Source organism: Schistocerca cancellata, chromosome 4 (genome assembly GCF_023864275.1).
Source record: "Schistocerca cancellata isolate TAMUIC-IGC-003103 chromosome 4, iqSchCanc2.1, whole genome shotgun sequence".
NCBI lineage: Eukaryota > Metazoa > Arthropoda > Insecta > Orthoptera > Acrididae > Schistocerca > Schistocerca cancellata.
The window spans coordinates 907,471,889-907,479,833 of NC_064629.1; positions in this window are offsets into that span (position 1 = coordinate 907,471,889).

The window sequence follows — 7,945 nt, forward strand, 5'->3', positions numbered from 1 at the left end:
ATGTGAAGTTAAAGTCATGGGAAATTAAAAAAAATGTATGAACCCACTTGTTCTAAGTTAAAAGGCGTTGGAGCCAGAACGTTATGGCACTACGTTTAAAATTCATCACAATAACGTGTAAACAACTGCAGCAGAACCACCATCCCTAATACCCCCGATGTCACCATCACTGCCATTACGCATGTGTGCAACATTATCGGGACTAGGAGGAGTGATTTTCTTTTTATTTAAAATATTAGAGATGTTTTATTCAGTATTTAAACGATTATGATGCAGCAGGAGTAGCAGTAAGGATGTTACATTATGACAATAAAGCAGGGACGTTTTCATCATCATCATCATCATCATCATTTAAGACTGATTATGCCTTTCAGCGTTCAGTCTGGAGCATAGCACCCCTTATACAGTTCCTCCATGATCCCCTATTCAGTGCTAACATTGGTGCCTCTTCTGATGTTAAACCTATTACTTCAAAATCATTCTTAACCGAATCCAGGTACCTTCTCCTCGGTCTGCCCCGACTCCTCCTACCCTCAACTGCTGAATCCATGAGTCTCTTGGGTAACCTTGCTTCTCCCATGCGTGTAACATGACCCCACCATCTAAGCCTGTTCGCCCTGACTGCTACATCTATAGAGTTCATTCCCAGGTTTTCTTTGATTTCCTCATTGTGGACACCCTCCTGCCATTGTTCCCATCTACTAGTACCTGCAATCATCCTAGCTACTTTCATATCCGTAACCTCAACCTTGTTGATAAGGTAACCTGAATCCACCCAGCTTTCGCTCCCATACAACAAAGTTGGTCGAAAGATTGAACGGTGCACAGATAACTTAGTCTTGGTACTAACTTCCTTCTTGCAGAAGAGAGTAGATCGTAGCTGAGCGCTCACTACATTAGCTTTGCTACACCTCGCTTCCAGTTCTTTCACTATGTGGCCATCCTGTGAGAATATGCATCCTAAGTACTTGAAACCGTCCACCTGTTCTAACTTTGTTCCTCCTATTTGGCACTCAATCCGTTTATATTTCTTTCCCACTGACATTACTTTAGTTTTGGAGATGCTAATCTTCATACCATAGTCCTTACATTTCTGATCTAGCTCTGAAATATTACTTTGCAAACTTTCAATCGAATCTGCCATCACAACTAAGTCATCCGCATATGCAAGACTGCTTATTTTGTGTTCACATATCTTAATCTCACCCAGCCAGTCTATTGTTTTCAACATATGATCCATGAATAATATGAACAACAGTGGAGACAGGTTGCAGCCTTCTCTTACCCCTGAAACTACTCTGAACCATGAACTCAATTTACCGTCAACTCTAACTGCTGCCTGACTATCCGTGTAAAGACATTTAATTGCTTGCAAAAGTTTGCCTCCTATTCCATAATCTTGTAGAACAGACAATAACTTCCTCCTAGGAACCCGGTCATATGCCTTTTCTAGATCTATAAAGCATAGATACAATTCCCTGTTTCACTCATAACATTTCTCCATTATTTGCCGTAAGCTAAAGATCTGGTCCTGACAACCTCTAAGAGGCCCCAACCGCCACACTGATTTTCATCCAATTGGTCCTCAGCTAATACTCGCACTTTCCTTTCAACAATACCTGAGAAGATTTTACCCACAACGCTGATTAAAGAGATACCTCTGTAGTTGTACAATCTTTTCTGTTTCCATGTTTAAAGATTGGTGTGATTATTGCTTTTGTCCAGTCTGATGGAACCTGTCCCGACTGCCAGGCCATTTCAATTATCCTGTGTAGCCATTTAAGACCTGACATTCCACTGTATTTGATGAGTTCCGACTTAATTTCATCCACCCCAGCCGCTTTATTGCACTGCAATCTATTGACCATTTTTTCCACTTCCTCAAATGTGATCCTATTTCCATCATCATTCCTATCCCATTCTACCTCGAAATCTGAAACATTACTGACCGCATTTTCACCTACATTGAGCAACTCTTCAAAATATTCCCTCCATCTTCCCAAGGCATCCACAGGATTCACCAGCAGTTTTCCTGACCTGTCCAAAATACTTGTCATTTCCTTCTTACCTCCCTTTCGAAGACTGTTAATTACACTCCAGAATGGTTTTCCAGCAGCTTGACCCATAGTCTCCAACCTGTTTCCAAAGTCTTCCCACGATTTCTTCTTGGATGCTGCAATTATCTGTTTGGCTATGTTTCTTTCTGCAACATAACTTTCTCTGTCTGCCTGGGTTCTGGTATGTAGCCATTTTTGATACGCCTTCTTTTTCCTTTTACAGGCTGCCTTGACTGTATCATTCCACCAAGCTGTTTGCTTCTTCCTACTTTTACACACTACTGTTCCAAGACATTCTTTAGCCACTTCTAGTACTGTGTCCCTGTACCTTGTCCATTCCTTTTCCAATGACTGTAATTGGCTACATTCAACTAACTGGTACCTTTCTGAGATCGCTGTTATGTACTTGTGCCTGATTTCCTTATCCTGAAGTTTCTCTACTCTTATCCTCCTACATATGGACCTGACCTCCTGCACTTTCGGCCTCACAATCCCAATTTCACTGCAGATTAAATAATGATCAGTGTCATCAAAGAATCCCCTGAATACACGTGTGTCCCTCACAGCCTTCCTGAATTCCTGATCTGTTATTATATAGTCAATGACAGATCTGGTTCCCCTGCCTTCCCAAGTATACCGGTGAATGTTCTTATGTTTCAAAAAGGAGTTTGTGATTACTAAGCCCATACTGGCACAGAAATCCAAGAGCTGTTTCCCGTTCCTGTTGGCCTCCATATCCTCTCCAAATTTACCCATAACCTTTTCATACCCTTCTGTTCGATTTCCAATCCTGGCGTTAAAATCACCCATGAGCAGAACACTGTCCTTGTCCTTTACTCTAACAACTACATCACTGAGTGCCTCATAAAAACTATCCATCTTATCTTGATCTGTCCCTTCACAATGCGAATATACTGACACAATCCTAATTTTCTTGCTAGACACTGTCAAATCTATCCACATCAGTCGTTCGTTTACATACCTCATTGCAACTACGCTGGGTTCCATTTCATTCCTGATGTAAAGCCCTACACCCCATTGTGCTATTCCTGCTTTGACTCCTGACAGGTAGACCTTGTATTCTCCCACTTCCTCTTCTTTCTCACCCCTTACCCGAATGTCACTAACAGCTAAAACGTCCAGCCCCATCTTACTTGCAGCCTCTGCCAGCTCTACCTTCTTCCCAGAGTAGCCCCCATTGATATTAATAGCTCCCCATCTCATTACCATTTGTTTGCCAAGTCGTATCTTAGGAGTCCCTGGTTTGTCAGTTAGAGGTGGGACTCCGTCACCTCCAAAGGTCCGAGGCATTTTGCTCTGATTGTTGCCAGCATCATATTTAAAGTACCAGGGAAGCAGGTTGCTAACCTTACTTGCCCCGAGTCCCATTGGGTTTTACCCCTAACGGCTGAGGGACTAACCGGTGGATTTGGTATTCTTTGCCGTATGAGCAGAAGGGTGACCACGACTCAGAATATGTCCGAGATGCCCAGCCTTATTCCAAAGTAATTGGTATCCCGACTGTCGGGACCACTTACTTGGCCACTCATACGTTGCCCGTGGTTCATGAACTAGGACATGACTACAGGAACCCACACCATGAACCACAGGGACGTTTTCATTTAAACAATTTCATGTTTTATTATTAACAATTACGCTATCGTGATTTGGCCACACCATCCACACTGCACTGCATCAAGCGCTCAAATTCCACTCCATCACACCAGCAGGAAACTGAGGGCCTGCCGGCAAGATCCCAAATCACACCTGAGGTGGTCCACTCCATTATACACTGTGAAGGGCTACCTGCCTGACTGCACTGGTATCTTCAGCAATCTATCATCTATTTATGATCCTACACCTAAAGTCACTCAGTCTCAATGTACTTTAACCTGTCCCAGCATGCAGCTGCACTATTTATTCAGAAATAAATTTTGCCCCAAAGTGCTGCGGATTGCGAAGTTCTAACATATACTCTTTAAAAACGAATGTGATGAGAGTGTGAAGTATATAAAAATGTATGGTTGCTGTAGCTCAAGCAGTACGGTAACTGATTTTTGAGCAGAAAAGGTAAATTTAAAGGTAATTGGTTCTTACTGAGAAAAATAGGTTATACAAAATAGATTAACCACTACCATACTCCAACTGCCTGAACTATAACGACCACACATTTTGCCTTCTCTGATAATAAAGTAGAAGAGACGTAACACATTAAATTCATATACTTTATTTCATCTGAAAGTTCCATCTTACAGATTCTACAGTTCAGTTTATTAAGTGGAGGACCATCAACCTGTCATTGTGCATTCACATTATGCTTATTAACAGTCTTGCTACTTAGAAATAAATACATCAGTCTGAAACATGAGGTAATCTGTGAAAGCTTCTTGTAACAGATTTTTTCCTAATAATGCAAATGTTCACGAATCTACCATTTTTCAGTGAGTATTGCAGCGTATGGCTACTTTCCATCAGTGTTTACAGTAAATGCTAACAGTTTTTGTATTTCCCATGTGTGTCCAGATTTTTATTGAAAGTCATTTGTAAGTCTAGTGCACAAATTATTTCGTGAATTATTATTTCTTTTCTTGACTTCCATGTCCAGTTTTCTTTTTTTGTACGCTTCATACATAATTGCACTTAAAGGAGTCATTTCTTTAATAGGAAATGGTTTATGTCAGTTCTATACATTCACAATAAAGGATGACAGCCAAATCAGTTGCAGGCTAAAATTTTTTATTAAAATTCTTGACCAAGGTTTCGGTACATATAAATATACCTTCATCAGAAGTAAAACTTCTAAAATTACATCACGCAATGGAGGATAATAAAAACAATTATGCCAAAGGCGTCGTCAGTAATTAAAACATCATCTCCATTTGTACAACATGTGTAATGGGCACAGGGTCAAAGCGAACAGTATTAACAGCATTACTTCACTTCAGAAGTGAAGTAATGCTGTTAATACTGTTCGCTTTGACCCTGTGCCCATTACACATGTTGTACAAATGGAGATGATGTTTTAATTACTGACGACGCCTTTGGCATAATTGTTTTTATTATCCTCCATTGCGTGATGTAATTTTAGAAGTTTTACTTCTGATGAAGGTATATTTATATGTACCGAAACCTTGGTCAAGAATTTTAATAAAAAATTTTAGCCTGCAACTGATTTGGCTGTCATCCTTTATTGTGAAGAATTTTAACAGTTGCTGCCGCAGCCATGTTTAAAATCATAAAAAAAGTTCTATACATTGTTTCTTCCTCCTTAAGATGTGACGAATAACATTATTTGTGGGAAACCAATCCTAATTTGGCATTTTCGGCTAGCTTTAATATAACAATTCTGTATAATACTTATGTCAGATTTTGTCTTACGGATTTCTGCAAAGCTTATAGGCAAATAACTAAAATTATGGGCAGAGAGAACATAGTTTGTATTCTTTTCTTAGTCTCAGTAGTCTGGGAGGTATACTTGTCAACTTACATATATTTTCACGATATTGGTGGACACACTGATTGTTAAATACAGTTATTCTATTGATTTTCAATTCTACAAATGAAGTTTCTATTGTCAGGTGCGCAATATCCAATCCAAAACATTTAGATACAATGTAAAATTCCTTTTTAAAGCAGTCCCTAACGGGAATGGGGATTTATAAGCAGATTTCTCTGTAATATAGTAAATGCTCTTTAATTTATTATTTTTAATATTCCAGTGTATGGCCGGTTTCCATTGTAATTTACAGTGAATGCTGATATTTATTGTGCTCCCCGGTTGTACCTAGATTTTTGTTTAAGGTAATTTGTCAGCTTACCTACACATCTGCAATATCTTGATCTTCTTGCTATGTCGACTTATCGCCTTCTTATGTGGCAGCTGTTTTCGTGAAATATTAAAATCTTGGTTTTTCTGACTTCCCAGTTTTTTTTTTCACGCATGTTACATTAACTGCACTTAAATCAATAATTTCTGTAATATGAAATGGTTTACATCTAATGAATACTACTATTCTTTTCTTCTTAAAATCTGTGTAAAAACATTCTTCATGTGAAAAAATCCCAATTCAGCATTTTCGCTAGCTTTAATATAACATTTCTGTATAATACTTACGTTGGGGTCTGTGTTGCCGATTTCCACATAGTTTATAGGCAAATAATTAAAATTGCGGAAAGGCAGAATACAGTTTATAGTCTTCCCTTGACTTAATTTTCTGGAAGGTTTACTTGAGAACTTAAGTGTTTTTATAATACCAATGGACTCATTGCACAACAATCTTAAACACAACACACCAACTCTTCTCCTCCACATTATTCTTAAAACGTTACGTCTAACGTGTGTTGCTTGCTGGTTGATGCTGCAGTCTTTTGTGTCTAATCGGTGTCCACGCTTCATTGTTATAATGTAACATCCCTATGCCTACACTTGTTGCAGTTTAATTGTTTAATAGTTAAATAAAACATCCCTAATTGTTTAAGTAAATAAAACAATCCTCCTCGCCCTGATAATGTTACACACACGTCTGACAGTGGTTGTGGCGGTGCTGGTCGGGGCAGTGTTAATTATTTGCGGTAGGCCAACTGTGCTGCAATCGCTTAGACATTAAATGTATTAAAGCTTGTGATGAATTTCAAACATAGTGTCAGAACCTTCCAGATGCAATGCCATTTTAATTAAGGACAAGTGGGCTCTTGCATTTTTGAATTTCCCAACCTTTTGACTTAGTACATGTAGGCTGTCTTGGATTTTTTTTTTATTTCCTGCCTTGTTAACTTCAGCCAAGTGACCTTTTGCATTTTGAACATTCCGCAATTTTTACTTAGCCCAGGTGAGCTATTTCCTCTATCTTAGATTGTAATGTCAGAGATTTGAGGGTTGGAGTGAGGATGACTGTGGACAGTTCGAGAGCCAGCCGTCTTGAACTGGGTGGTGGGGATGGGGAATGGGTGGGGAAAACCCAGTGAAAGTAGGTGAGGATAAATCTGCCAGCAATAAAGGCTGTCTTTGAAATCCGTAGATCCCTCCCAGGTGTAGTGACATCTTAGACGTTTGCCTGGAGCTGACCCAAATCAAAGACAAGTGTAATCAATCCATGGACATACTGAGGCACAGTATAGTCTTAGTCCACTGTCCATATTCTAAACGAGTGGGACAGGGCAGTGATTAGCACACTGACTTCGCGTTCGGGAGAACAATGGCTCAAAAGTGCGGGTGCCATCTTGATTTATATTTTCGGTGATTTCCCTAAATCGCTTAAGGCATATGCTGGGATGGTTCCTTCGAAAGGACACGGCCACTTTCCTTCTCCATCTCTCTCCAATAGGAGCTTGTGCTCCGTCTCTGATGACCTCGTTGTCGACGGGACGTTAAACACTAACCTTCTCCACCTCCTTCTTCATATTCGCTCCCCAGTTGGCACCCTTGTTAGCGCGCCGTATATTGGAAGACTTCAGGCAGTCCACGAGTGCTTCTGTAGTAAGTGTCTTCCACCAAACTCTGTAGGCGATGCCGAGTCCAAAATAATGACCATTGTTTTGAATTATAACTCATAAGACTCAGCTTAATACATCACCTGCAGGCCGCCATAAAAGTTACCTCCTCGTTAAATAAATTTACCAGTTCTTGATGTACTATAATCTCTTAAATCTTGTGACAAATTGTCGTATATGTATAATGCAAATATAGTGAAAAGCAGGAGAGATAAGAAAGATCCCTGGGATAGCGTTATATTTCCCGCCCTCGGTCACTCATAACCATTTCCAACGTTTGCTGCCGGTGATCTATGAGAAATAAAGTGAATAAGTTTTGCTCACGAAGCTAATGGGAATATTCTGTTTCCATACTTTAAAAGCCAGTGGTAACATTATAATACACAATGTTTTTCAGT